Here is a 15,186-nt window from a genome sequence, read left to right on the forward strand (position 1 = left end):
AATTCACCAAGAAAAATGAAGCTGAGAAGAACCAAGCAAAAAAAAATTTAAACTTTTCAGAGGGAAGGGAATTTGAGTTATCAGACTTTAAAAGAAATATAAAATGACTGAAATTGAAACAATATTATAGTAGCAACAGACCACTAAGACATCAGTAAAATAAGACATGAAGTCCAGAAATACACTAAGTGTGGTGGCCTCCATGTGTGTACGCACAGGTGTGTGTTTGGGTATGTGTGCATATTACCTCGGAGAAGGCAATGGCGCCCCACTCCAGTACTCTTGCCTGGAAAATCCCATGGATGGAGGAGCCTGGTAGGCTGGAGTCCATGGGGTCATGAAGATTCAGACACGACTGAGCAACTTCACTTTCACTTTTCACTTTCATGCACTGGAGAAGGAAATGGCAACCCACTCCAGTGTTCTTGCCTGGAGAATCCCAGGGACAGGGGAGCCTCGTGGGTTGCCATCTACGGGGTTGCACAGAGTCGGACACGACTGAAGCGACTTAGCAGAAGCAGCAGCAGCAGCGTATTACCTAGCATATGAATGATGAAGGGCAGATCTTCCTTCTTCTAAATATCAAGGGCATCAGCATTTAACTGAAGTTTATCCAATGAGATTCTGCCACTGAATCCAGAGGGAGTGATACAGAGACTGTGGTGATGTCAGTAACCCAGGAGAAGAGAATGCCTGGTGGTATCAGCGTCACTAGCTACCTTGCCTGAGCTTGGTTTTTAACCTTGTCTTGGGAGCTACCTGGCATCCTTCCAACAAATTTCAGTCTGTTTAAGCTACCTAGCATTGGCAGCTTGCAGTTGTGACTCCTGACGTACAGAAGTTGTTAATGAGGAGTTGATTATAGACAATAGTCTTATGGAAATGAGGAAGCTATAATTATCCAGATTCACTATGGTTTTTTTAAGTCTTTATTGAATCTGTTACAATATTGCTTCTGTTGTTTATGTTTTGATTGTCTGGATGTGAGGCGTGTGGGCTCATAGCTCCCTGACCAGGGACTGAAACTGCTTGGAAGGCAAAGTCTTAATCACTGGGCCACCAGGGAAGTCCTAGAGACTCATTATCCTTGAAGATAATAAAAACCCAATTAATATTCAAAGATAGGATACTGGAGGCCCATGGCCTGTTACAGGGAAACAGCTAAGGAAATTAATGCCTCTGAACATTAGGACTATGGTGGGCATTGAGGACAAGCCCCTGGAGGACCTAACTGTCATTGCCATAGAACAATATGAAGGGTATGAGGAATAAGAGCTGTGTGCTGAGGTTGGCTGCTTCAGTTGATGAGATCAACAAGAAGAAATCTCTAGATTCTCATTTTAAAACATGAACTGAACAGTCTTTTGGACTCTGTGGGAGAGGGAGAGGGTGGGATGATTTGGGAGAATGGCATTGAAATATGTATAATATTATATATGAAACAAGTCGCCAGTCCAGGTTCGTTGCACGATACTGGATGCTTGGGGCTGGTGCACTGGGACGACCCAGAGGGATGGTATGGGGAGGGAGGAGGGAGGAGGGTTCAGGATGGGGAACACATGTATACCTGTGGCAGATTCATTTTGATATATGGCAAAACCAATACAATATTGTAAAGTTAAATAAAATTAAATTAAAAAAAAAATAAAACATGAACTGAAACCCAAACTGTGAAATTGTTAAAAGAAACTCTTTTAGCCCTAGGATTGAGATAGCTATAAACCAGCATTTGTTTTTGTTGATTGCTGACTTGCAAACCAGTTAAATTCACCTCCTTATTTGGGGTCTTACATGAACATATGTTGAGATGCTAATCCAGACAGAGTTACAGTTACAGAGATCAAGATGGTGGAGAAGGAGGATGTGGCCCTCACCTCCCATCAATGAACACATCAAAAATACATCCATGTGTGGAGTAATTATCACTGAAAACCAATTGGAGACTGGCAGAAAGACTTATACAACCACAGCTATAAAAAAAGATCCACATGAGTCAGGTAGGCAAGGAAAAGAAGTGATCAGGTCAGGATCTGTAACACTAGGAGGGGACACGGAAGAGGACAGGAGTATCATGGGGTCAGAGATCCTTCTACAAGAGTGAGTGGTTTGAACCACATATTAAGCACCCTAGCTCTGAAGCCCAACAGTGGGAAGATGAGTCCCTTTTGCTGGTTTGAACCAGGGGGACTAACAGGAGGTCAGTAAGAAACCTGGACTCCACTAGTGAGGAGCCATACAAACTTGCTTACTCTTGGGAACAAGGTGGAGGAAACAGATTGAAACTTTCTGGAACTCTGACTGATTTCCCGTGACTGCCCCAGCATATGCCCCAAGCCCATGCCAAGCATGCAACCTGGGTCCTCTAGCTCCAGTGCAGCTCCCCACTAGGCAGATTGCCACTGCCAAGGAGCCTGTGCAGCTGTGGGGAACAGAGCTGGCTCAGACCTGGCACTGCATCTGAATGAGATGATGGTGCCATTACTGTCACTCACAAAGTCAGCAGGTTGGGAGCCATCTGAAACTCTTGACTGGTGTGTCAAGACTGTCCCAGTTCACATTCTGGCCCACATCAAGCACCCACACTGTCCCCTCTTGTTCTGGGGCATCTCCCCTCTAGGGGGAAGGTTGCCATTGCCCTTGCCAGGAGAGGGTACACTGGTAGGGACAGAGTCAGCTTAAACCTGGCACTGCATCTGAACAGGGTATGGAAAGCCATTGCTGGCACTCACAGAGACAGCATTGTAGGAGTCGTCTGGACCTCACTGCCTAGTGACTGGCATCACCCGACAAGCACCTCAGCCTATACTGGGCACCAGCGCCAGCTCCTCTTACTTCAGTGCTGCTCTCCTTTGGGGCAAAGGTGACCGTGCTGGAAGAGGTGAGAGCTCACACTCAGAGTGAACAGAGCCAGTTCGGACGTTAACCTCAGGGCTTCTGCACAGCACTTTGGGACCTGCTATGAACAGCTGTATGTCCATAAGCTGGACACCCTAGAAGAAACGATAGATTTGTCGAAAAATACAGTCTTCAAATACTGAATCAGGAGAAAATCGATAATCTGAACAGTCCAATCACTAGTAGTGAAATTGAATCAGTAACCAAAAATTTCCATCAAACAAAAGTCCAGGACTGGGTGGCTTCACCAGGGAATTCTACTAAATATATAATGAAGAGCTAATATTTATCCTTCTCAAACTCCAAAAAAATGAAGAGGAAGGAACATTCCTAAATTTATTCCATGAGGCTGCCATTGTTACCCTGATACCAAAACCAAAGACAATGCAAAAAAAAAGAAAGTTACAGGATGATATCTTTGATGAATATAGATGCAAAATCCTCAACAAAATAATAGCAAACAAAATTCAACAATATATTAAAAAGGACCATATACTATGATCAAGTGGGATTTATTCCAGGGAAGCAAGGATGCTTCAGTATCTGCAAATCAATCAAATGTGAAACACCACATTAACAAAAGGAAGGATACAAATTATACTATCATTTCAATAGATGCAGAAAAATCATCTGACAAAATTTAGCATCCATTCATGATAAAAACTCTCATCACTTCAGTCGTGTCCGACTCTGTGCTACCCCATAGACGGCAGCCCACCAGGCTCCGCTGTCCCTGGGATTCTCCAGGCAAGAACACTGGAGTGGGTTGCCATCACCTTCTCCGATAGAGGGAACATATCTCAACATAATTAAGACCATACAAGAGAAACTCATAGCTAACATCATACTTAACAGTGAAAAGCTGAAGCTTTTTCTCTAAAATCAGGAACAAGACAAGAATGCCTACTTTTACCACTTCTATTGAATATATTATTAGAAGTACTAATCACAGGAATCAGACAAGAAAAAATAAAAGGCATCCAAATTGGAAGAGGAGAAGTAAAACTGCCATTATTTGCAGATGACACGATACTGTATACAGAAAAACCTAACATCTCCACCAAAAAACTATTGGAACCAATAAGTGAATTCAGTAAAGTTGCAGGATACAAGATCCATATATAGAAATCTTGACTTTTCCATATACTAATAATGAATGATCACAAACAGAAAGAAAGAAATCCCATTCAAAATCATATCAAGAAAGATAAAATACCTAGGTTTGTGAAAGGACCTTTAGGTATGGGCCAGAAGATGCAAATACCATATCATATTTTATATATTGTTGCAGAGTGGAGATGATTAAAGTCCCTGGTTATAATTTGTAACTAGTTTGGGGGTTTACACTGAAGATTAATTTATAAAACAAGCAAACTTGATCCTGCAGTGGTTGATTCTGGTGGAGTGTGTGTATGTGCGGCAAAAATTCCACCTATTTCCATCTCACTCTTCCCTTACAAATCCCTAGGTGACTCAGAGTATGATAAAGCTACTAATGTAGTCCAACCTCATTTTAGAGATGAGACAATGTTCGAAGAATTGACTAGACCTGTTGCAAGCCATCCTGTTAATGGCATAGCCAGGATGAAAACACATGTCGGTCTCTTAAGCTAGCGCCCTGGTCCAGAATAGCATATTACTTCTGAAAGTGGGAATAAATGTCATTTAATAGCAATTCTACTCTTCCTTGTTATTTAATCCAAAACTCATAATGCCACAAAAATGACACCATTTTCTATTCTTCAAAATGTGGAAAAGAGAGTTGAAGGATAGACACTAGAATAAAAATTTTAAATATTTGAATGCATCTTTATAATCTGCATGACACAACATTTTCCCCTCAGACTTGGAATGGCCTTCTAGTTATAGGTGGTAAACATTGTGTTAAGAATGTTGTATTCATCGTGTAATTTAAGGGGAAGGCAGTGTAAGTCTCTAAAAAACGTCACTGTCTCCAGCTGTGACTTTTATCTAAGGCTGCATTGTCCACATGAGGCTTTTGAGCACTTGAACTCTGGTTATTCTAAAGTAAGATGTACTGTAAGTATAAAATACACATTAGACTTTGAAGATAGTATGAAAAAATAATGTAACATATTTCATCAGAAATTTTAAGATATTGACTGTATGTTAAAGTAATAACATTCTGGAAAATTTTAGTTAAATAAAACATTATTAAAATTAATTTCACATTTTTAAAAACTCTTTTCTTAGTGTGGCTAACAGAAAGTATAAAATTACATTTGTAGTTTGCTTTCTATTTTTCTGAATCAGTGCTGATGTAAGAAAACTAAATCAAATTGAAAGGAATTTGGCCAAAGTTCCCTGAAGCTCATTAGAACTGTCAAAAATTTAAAGACATCAATTATTTCACAAGTCTATAAGCTGCTGAACTTCTACTTGTGACAAAATCACCATCCACAAATTGGAATTTTGCATTTTTCAGAAAACATTGGAATGGCAGTGAGGAAGGCAGGACTGTCTAATTCTGCTTTTAACCCAGAACAAGTTACATTGACAGCATTTGGTAATTTTGCTCTGGAAATTAGGTGGACAAGAGCAATTTAAATCCCTAGGGAAAGTACAGTAAAAAGGGGCCTATAGTTAGTTGCTTTTAAAATGGAAAGCTTTATTTTGAAAATATGAGTCTTATATCACTTTATCATATTCTTTCCAATTTTATTTCATTATAAAATTTTAATTTCTCTACAATGACATTGAGCTGATGATATTCTTTTTGATACATAAAATTTTAGGTTGGTTATAATTACTCTTTTAACAATATTCATGAAATCAAACCAATAAAGAAATAAAATATATATATTAGCTATCTGGTATATACAACATATTATATTAGACCAATACACACCAGCATGACAAAACCATAATTTGAATTAGTTTGGCAAAATTAGAAATTACTGGCTTATGGATTCCAAGAAAGTTTTAAACAAACCAACCTAAGAGATGGGCAGGGCTGTAGCTGGGCATTAGGCACAGACTGCAGGAACTCTACTACCATCATAATTCCTTTTGACAGATGGCTCAGCTCCCCTCTGCAAGTCACCTACATCTGTTCTCACCGCAGAGAGGATTTCCCCACAAAGTATAAAACAAGGATAACAACAGTTCTTTGGGTCAGTGTTCTTTAACAACCATGTAGCTTACTTTCTTTCTTGATTCCAGCTTGAAAAATTCAGAGGAAAGCCTCTGATAGTACTGTGTTAGGCCAGATGCCTACCCCTGAACCCCGCAGGTGTGACCAGGGGAGTGGGGTCATGTAAGCAAGAAAAGTTCTGCCTACAACCACATGGATGGTAGAGAGGAAGGGGAACACCAGTTCTTAAGAAAGAGAGCTTTTGGGGAAGGCAGTATCACAGACAATCACTCTAGTAATTATTAAAAATTATTTTAATGATATTAAATAAAAACATCAGAAAATTGTGTAATTAATTATATTTAACTTCAATTTTAATTACTAATTGATCCAGGCCTGCTAACATGATAGCTGGTGCCACTATAATAGACTTTTAGCCTTGTGTGGCCTACAAATTTCTGCTCATACTTTGCTTATTCTATCTAAGGTTTTCTTGCTCATTTTGTTTTGTCTAATGATAATCGCTCAGTGGTGTGCAACTCTTCACAATCCCATGGACTATAGCCTACCAGGCTCCTCTGTCCATGGGATTTTCCAGGCAATAGTACTGGAGTGGAATGCCATTTCCTTCTCCAGCAGATCTTCCCAACCCAGGGATCAAACCCAGGTCTCCCGCATTGTAGACAGATGCTTTACCGTCTGAGCCACCAGGGAAGTCCATAATGATAATTGGTTCCAAATACTGTTAATTTAATTTCCTAATAGTCATAACTCATATTTCTGTATTTGTTTAACTTATTGGCCAGAACTTCAAGAATCATATAAAATAATCATTTGTATTATTGTGAAATTTTTGGATAACTGTATAAATAAAACCTAGCAGGGTAAGGAAGTAGGAAAAGGGTATCTGTCTAGGTTCCTGTTGAAGCTAGATGAGAACTCAACAGTAGAAAGGCTTATAACAAGCTTATAAAAGAGGCTTCTAACAGAGTATGGCATTCCCAGTTTTTAAAATATTGGAGCAATGGTAAATGGGTTGGTGAACTGGGGCTGCCCTGAGATACTACCCTTCCTCCTCGTCTCCACAATTAAACACCTAAAATTGTTAGATCATGGCATAGAGGGGTTGATTGGTTCTGTTAGGTAGTTAGAATAGGAAAAAGGCGTCCAGAATAGTGGTGGCTAAAAGACAAAGAAGGGGAAAAGCCCACGAAAAATAGAACAAAGGAAAGTCCAAGGACTAGAGTGAGAACCTCAGGTAAAACAAACAGCCCTCCTGGCTAGTCCAATTTACACAGGTCAGGCTCAGGGGGAGGAGAAAAAATGTATAAAAAGAGGAGCCAAAATTGGGCCTCTGGCTTCTCTTCTCTTCGCTTCTTTTGGGTCTGACTGCCCTTACACCTTGAGGATGTATTTCCCTTTGCTTGCCAAACAAAACTGAGCTGTAACACCAATCTGTCCGTCACTTCAAATTTTTGTTGCAGTGAGACAGAATCAAGGAAATTACAGTTCCAACTGGTTAATATTTTGAGTATCAGTGACATTAAAACAACAATTTATGTAATTTGATTCCTAGTGGGATACACCTTCAGGACCAAAAAAAAAAAACCACAAAACCCTGCAAAAAAGTCTTATACCAGCTTTGATCTCTGAATTGTCAGTAAATATTTTGTAAGTATTAAAGTATCCTAAAAGAAGGAACCAAGATTTTTAGCAAAAAGAAAAGAAATACAACTATAAAACCAAAGAAGTAAAACTCTATACTTTTAAGTTTGTATTGATAATAATAGTGCGAACTTGTAATGCATTTTCATCTTTAAACTTCTATTTCCTAGTTCTAGTCACTGAAAAGGCCCATAAACAGTGAACAACCTCAGAGAAATAAATACTATGCCAGCCTAGATTGTGGGAAAAGACTGAGGAACCAGCTTGAAAAGGTTCCCACAGTTTGAGCATCAGTAAGAATAACTGCAATTGATTAAACACATCAGGTGTGTTAAAATCCATGCAGTCACAATAACATTTTTAAAAGAGTTTCATTGGTCACCTTTGGAGGATGATGGTAAACCAACTCATTATTCTGAAAATTGGTAAGTAAAGGGTAAGAATCAAGCATTTAGCCTGCCTTTCTCTTATAAGCTTTACCTTCTGGGAGTTAAATAATTGAGGTCAGGGAAATTATTGAAATAGATATTATAGAAATAGTGAAGATAATAAATTAAGAAGAAAAATATAATTAGAATATCACCATTTTGCAAACCCCTAATGAAAATAGCAATTACCATTGAGGACTGTTAACATAAAAAGAAAGACACTAGGCATCACTATCTCCTGATGGAATAGCTTATTACAACTTATGAAATATTTTTGTAAAAAGAAAAAGAATCAAACCTGAATCAGATCAAACCTCTAGATCTAACTAGAAGCTTGTAGGTGATTAAAAAGAACAGAAAAACATGTTAACTGATGCCATAGGAATGCAATCGAATCCAGAAGTGGAAAACACTTTAGGATGAATGACCACAGCTGACACTCACAGCCTGATGGGAATAATTTTTAGGCTTTCTCCCCTAAGCTAAAGTGAAACTATGTACTTTAGAGGAAAGTACAGAGTAAAGAAACAAATTGGAAAAAATATAGTCAGAAGGGCAGGTCAGTCTCTCTCATTCAGGCTGAGACTCAGTTCTTTGGAAAACCAGAAACAACTGTCTTTGCCTTGGAAATCACTACAGGGCCAGAGGTGTGTCTCTAGAAAGTGGTTCGAAGTTCACCTGTCCTTTTGGCAAAACCCAAACCTCTCTTTGAGTCCCTTTGGTGGTTCAGGCGGTAAAGAATCTACTTGCAATGCAAGAGATCTGGTTTCCATCCCTGGATCAGGAAGACTGAGAGACAGTTTCACTTTCAAACCTCTCTTATTCATCTCAAACTGTTTATAGTTACCAGGACACAAAATTGTGCCTTTGTGATATAGATTTTCTACCCATATCATCTTTAGGGCCTAAGAGCCATTCTTTGAAATGCAAACTTTAGGGAGCTGTTTCAAAACAAAATTTGAATTCAACCATTCTTTTATAAACTAGTGAGTTTTGTACTACTGTACCTCTCTCACAAATTTTCTAAAAATGAAAGCTATAAGATCTTTGCATCTGTGCATATGTTTGTGTGTATCTGTATATATATGTTGTAGATGTGTGATATTTTTCTACCTTCAGATGGCATTGTAAACAGATAGGGTATGGGATCCCCAGAGAAAGAGAACCAACCACGGATATCTTGACATAAGATAAACCATTTTGTGGCTTACAGACTTAAACATACGGCATGACCCCATAATACTCCTAGAACATAGGAAAAACATCCTCTGACATAAATTGTACCAGTGTTTCCTTAGGTCAGTCTCTCAAGGCAATACAGATAAAAGCAAAAATAAACAAATGGAACCTAATCAAGCTTACAAGCTTTTGCATAGCAAAGGAAACCATAAACAAACAAAAAGACAACTTACGGAATGGCAGAAAACATTTCCAAGTGATACAACCTACGAGGGTTTAACTTCCAAAATATACAAACAGCTTATACAACTCAACAATAAAAAAAACCAAACAACTCTATCAAAAAATGGGCAGAAGAACTAAGTAGACATTTCTCCAGAGAAGACAGATGGCAAACAGGCACAGGAAAAGATGCTCAACATCGCTATTGCTGCCAAGTCACTTCAGTTGTGTCCGACTCTGTGCAACCCCATAGACGGCAGCCCACCAGGCTCCCCCGTCCCTGGGATTCTCCAGGCAAGAACACTGGAGTGGGCTGCCATTTCCTTCTCCAATGCATGAAAGTGAAAAGTGAAAAGTGAAAGTGAAGTCGCTCAGTCGTGTCCAACTCTTAGCGACCCCATGGACTGCAGCCTACCAGGCTCCTCCATCCATGGGATTTTCCAGGCAAAAGTACTGGAGTGGGGTGCCATTGCCTTCTCTGCAACATCGCTATTAGAGAAATACGAATCAAAACTACACTGAGGTACCATTCACACAGGCCAGAATGGCCATCATTTAAAAAAAGTCTACAAAATAACAAGTGCTGCAGAGGGTGTCAAGAAAAGGGAACCTTCCAATACTGTTGGTGGGAATACAAATTGGTGCAGTCACTATGGAAAGCAGTATGGAGGTTTATCAAAAAGACTAAAACTAGAGTTGCCATACTACTCAGCAATCCCACTCCTGGGCATGTATCCAGACAAAACTATAATTCAAAAGAAACATGTACTCATATGTCCACAGCAGCACTATTCACAATAACCAAGACGTGAAAGCAACCTAAAAGTCCATCAACAGTGAATGGATAAAGAAGATATGATACCTATATACAATGGAATGCTATTCAGCCGTAAAAAAGAATGAAATAATGCCATTTGCAACAACATAGATGGAACTAGAGATTATCATACTAAGTGAAGTAATTCAGAAAGAAAAAAACAAATGCCACATATCACATATGTAAGATCTAAAACACAGCGTGCAAGGAGATCCAACCAGTCCATTCTGAAGGAGATCAGCCCTGGTATTTCTTTGGAAGGAATGATGCTAAAGCTGAAACTCCAGTACTTTGGCCACCTCATGTGAAGAGTTGACTCATTGGAAAAGACTCTGATGCTGGGAGGGATTGGGGGCAAGAGGAGAAGGGGACGCCAGAGGATGAGATGGCTGGATGGCATCACTGACTCGATGGACGTGAGTCTCAGTGAACTCCGGGAGTTGGTGATGGACAGGGAGGCCTAGCGTGCTGCGATTCATGGGGTCGCAAAGAGTCGGACACGACTGAGCGACTGATCTGATCTGATCTGATCTATGAAAAAGAAATAGACTCATAGACATGGAGAACAGACTTGTGGTTGCCAAGGGAGAGGGTAGGTGGGGGAGGGATGGAGTGAGAGTCTTGGGTTAGTAGATGCAGACTATTATACAGAGAATGGATAAACAACATGGTTCTCCTGTATAGCACAGGGACCTATATTCAATATCCTGTGATAAACCATAATGAAAAAGAATATAAAAAAAGGATGTGTAGATATATGTATAATTGAATCACTTTCCTGTACAGCATCAACTATACTTCACTTAAAAATGTGGGGTGGGAGCACCTCCCTGGTGGCTCAGTGGTAAAGAATCTACCTGCTAATCTAATGCTCTGGAGCCCGGAAACCACAACTACTGAGACGACACACCCTAGAGCTTGTGCTTCGCAACAAGAAAAACTACTGCAATGAGAAGCCTGTGCACTGCAACTGGAGAATAGCCCATGCAGCAAGCCAAGACCCAGCACAGCTAAACAAACAAATAATTAAAATTATATATATATGGCTTAAAAATCTCGTCTACAAATATTAGTAAAAAAGGCTTTTTTGTCTTGTAAGTTACTCAGTCATATCTGACTTTTTGGTCTTACTCAGTTTTGGACTTACTCAGTCATATCAGACCCCACAGACTGTAGCCTGCCAGGCTCCTCTGTCCATGGGATTTCCCAGGCAAGAATACTGGAGCGGGTTGCCAATTCCTCCTCCAGGGGATCTCAACCCAGGGGATTGAGCCTGCGTCTCCTATTACATTCACAGCAGCACTATTCACAATAACTAAGACATGAAAACAACCTAAAAGCCCATCAGCAGATGAATGGATAAAGAAGATGTGGTACATATACACAATGGAATACTATTCAGCCATAAAAAAGAATGAAAATTTATATATATATTTAAAGGAAGCCACCATTTTGGCTTATGCCATTTTGTGATCTAAGCCTGGCCACAATGTTTGCAGTTGAAGTAGGTCTCAGTAATTAATGATCTTACAGGAAATGAGGGAATGCAGGAACAAAGGAAAAGCACTCAAGAAACAATAGTACAGTGATAAAACAGAGTTCTAGTTCCTCCACAAGGGCTACAGATAACAATCTGATACACACCTTTGAGTTCTGTAGGAACTAAGGGTCCAATTCAGGTGGAGGACAGAATGATGATATTGAACTTTTTTTAACATTCATGACTTCAATCAACTAAAACTGAGACTCAGTCAATCTTTGCCCCAATTCTATGCTGAATTATCCTCTGTTTCAGCCTCTTCATATACCCTTCACTTAAAACTTCCCCAATTTTGCTCTTTGGGGAGATGCCACTTTGGGAAAGATGCCAGTCTTCCCTTTACTTGTTGCAAGTAATAGATTCTTCATTCTTCTGATCTTTGACTTGGTTATCTTTTAGTTCAACACCCACCAAGAGGCAAATCCAGTTTTGGGGTAACAAAATTTTACCAAATTAATTTTGTTGCCAAAATTAATTTTAAAAGAGCTCTGTTAAATTGATTTAAACACATAAATTAAGTGTTCCTGCACACATTTTAATCTTATCACCAACCCCTCCTTGAACTATTAGTATAAAAACTCCTTACCAGTTCCTCCCAGGTTGGGACCCACAGTTGTTTGGCGCAGGAAGCCACTGTGTCCCTCTTTGACTGACAAAGAAATAAAGCTATTCTTTTCTGCTTCACCTGAAACTCTATCTCCGAGATTCAATTCGGCACTGGTCACAGAGGATAAGTTTTCAGCATCAAATTTATCCTTACTACAAAATTTGCCAGCAAAAAAAATGTGGCATGACAAAATTTTCATATCACAATTGTTGAAAACAAATACATTAAATAAATATAATAATTCTGTTTTATTGTAGGTACACTTAAAAAGAGCTTCCAAAATCATTTGGTAACTTGAAACTTTAGTGTTTTGCTAAGTTAAATTAAATGATGTAAATTTATTGAATAACTAGATCATTTCCAAATAAGATAAAATATTTTTCATTAATTATTGAACATTAGTTTATCGCCTTCTGACTTCTTATTACAAAGGAACTAAAAGATAAATTTGTGTTTGTCAGTTAGCAAGTCTTGTGCTTTGAAAAACAGTATAAGAAACACATGTTATGGAAATTATAAAAAATATTTATTAGCCTGCCAATTCACAAAAATGCTAATGTAAAAGTTCATAACTGCTTACTTAGTTTTCATTAAAAATTAAAGTTTCTAAGATTAAAAATTCTAGTTACTATATGTAATTAAAGTTACTAAATATAATAAGGGAAACAATTCTGCATGCAAGGAAAATGAAATGCACTTTTGGATAAGAAAAGTTATGAAGTAAGGAGATGCATTTTTATTAAGGGAAAACAAAGTGTCCTAAAATATAGCTAGTATTCCAGAATGAAAAAGGAAAATAAAGGACTAGCTCTGGACATAGAAAATTGTAAAAGTTTTACAAATAAGAAATCTTGGGAAAGGAATTTTGTTTGTGCTGGATAAGATTGAATGGATTTTTTATAAGGATTTCAGAAACAAGGTTTAATATCAATAGTGTATTTATGTAAAACTAAAACCTAATTTATTATTTTTTAATTTATTCATTTATTTTAATTGGAGGCTAATTACTTTACAATTTTGTGGTGGGTTTTGCCATACATTGACATGAATCAGCCACAGGTGTGCATGTGTCCCCCCTCCCAAACTCCCCTCCCCCTCCCTCCCCATCCCATCCCTCAGGGTTGTCCCAGTGCCCTGGCTTTGAGTGCCCTGTTTCATGCATCGAACTTGGACTGGTCATCTACTTCACATATGGTAATATATATGTTTCAATGCTATTCTCTCAAATCATCCCACCCTCACCTTCTCCCACAGAGTCCAAAAGTGTGTTCTTTGTATCTATGTCTCTTTTGCTGTCTCATGTATGGGGTTGTTACCATTTTTCTAAATTCCATACATATGTGTTAATAGACTGTATTGGTGTTTTTCTTTCTGGCTTACTTCACTCTGTATAATAGGCTCCAGTTTCATCCACCACATTAGAACTGATTCAAATGCATTCTTTTTAATGGCTGAGTAATATTCCATTGTGGATATGTACCACAGCTTTCTTATCCATTCGTCTTCTGATGGACTCTAGGTTGCTTCCATGTCCTGGCTATTATAAACAGTGCTGCGATGAACACTGGGGTACACATGTCTCTTTCGATTCTGGTTTCCTTGGTGTGTATGCCCAGCAATGGGATTGCTAGGTCGTATGACAGTTCTATTTCCAGTTTTTTAAAGAATCTCCACACTGTTCTCCACAGAGGCTGTACTAGTTTGCATTCCTACCAACAGTGTAAGAGGATTCCCTTGTTGGCAGACTTTTTGATAGCAGCCATTCTGACCAGCATGAGACAGTACCTCACTGTGGCTTTGATTTGCATTTCTCTGATAATGAGTGATGTTGAGTAAAACCTAATTTCTTTCTGCCCAAAAAATGAAATATTTTTTGTCTACTGGTCTGCTCTTGATAAGATTTTATGAAAATTTTTTGCCTAGAAAGCAGAGACTTTAGGTCTTATCAACTGTGCTTCACACTATCTCTATCAGGTCTTTGATAGCTTAAAATTGAATCTTATTAATATTACAAGAATTGAGTTTTACTTACAACTATTTAACTTTCTGTATTTACTGACAATTGGGACTTCACTCGTGGTTCAGTGGTAAAGAATCCAGCAGAGGAGATGCAGTTTCAATCCCTGGGTCAAGAAGATCACTTGGAGAAGGCAATGGCACCCCACTCTAGCACTCTTGCCTGGGAAATCCCATGAACAGAGGAGCTTGACCAGGCTACAGTTCATGGGGTCACAAAAGAGTCGGAAATGAAAAGTCTTATACAAGAATTTACAGAACCCTAATGCAGAAACTCGGAGAAGGCAATGGCACCCCATTCCAGCATTCTTGCCTGGAAAATCCCATGGATGGAGGAGCCTAGTAGGCTGTAGTCCATGGGGTCACTAAGAGTCAGACACGACTGAGCGACTCCCCTTTTACTTTTCACTTTCATGCATTGGAGAAGGAAATGGCAACCCACTCCAGTGTTCTTGCCTGGAGAATCCCAGGGACGGGGGAGCCTGGTGGGATTCCGTCTATGGGGTCGCACAGAGATGGACACAACTGAAGCAACTTAGCAGCAGCAGCAGCAATGCAGAAACTGATGGCTTCATAAACTTCTACAAAAGATGAAGAGTCACAAGAATTAATTACACGGGAATGAATAAACTGATGAAGATGATTATAATTCTTTATGACTTTTTTGTTTGAACCATTACTGATTTTTTAAAAAATGTTTTGACTTTTCAGATATAAGGAAAT

The 15,186-nt window shown here is 38.9% G+C and overlaps 1 long non-coding RNA gene across 6 annotated transcripts in view; it reads right to left on the reverse strand.

Moving 5' to 3' along the window:
- Positions 1-15,186, reverse strand: part of LOC138984611 (uncharacterized) — a 133,173-nt gene that overhangs the window by 82,480 nt on the left and 35,507 nt on the right. Inside the window, exon 4 of one of the 6 annotated variants that reach the window (XR_011461849.1) lies at positions 624-15,044. The exons of the other annotated variants lie outside the window; for them this stretch is intronic. This is a non-coding gene — a long non-coding RNA (uncharacterized lncRNA). Of the gene's footprint in view, positions 1-623; positions 15,045-15,186 lie in introns of those variants that run through there. 6 annotated transcript variants of the gene reach the window in all.

This window comes from Bos mutus, chromosome 2, assembly GCF_027580195.1.
Source record: "Bos mutus isolate GX-2022 chromosome 2, NWIPB_WYAK_1.1, whole genome shotgun sequence".
In the NCBI taxonomy this organism is placed as follows: Eukaryota; Metazoa; Chordata; class Mammalia; order Artiodactyla; family Bovidae; genus Bos; species Bos mutus.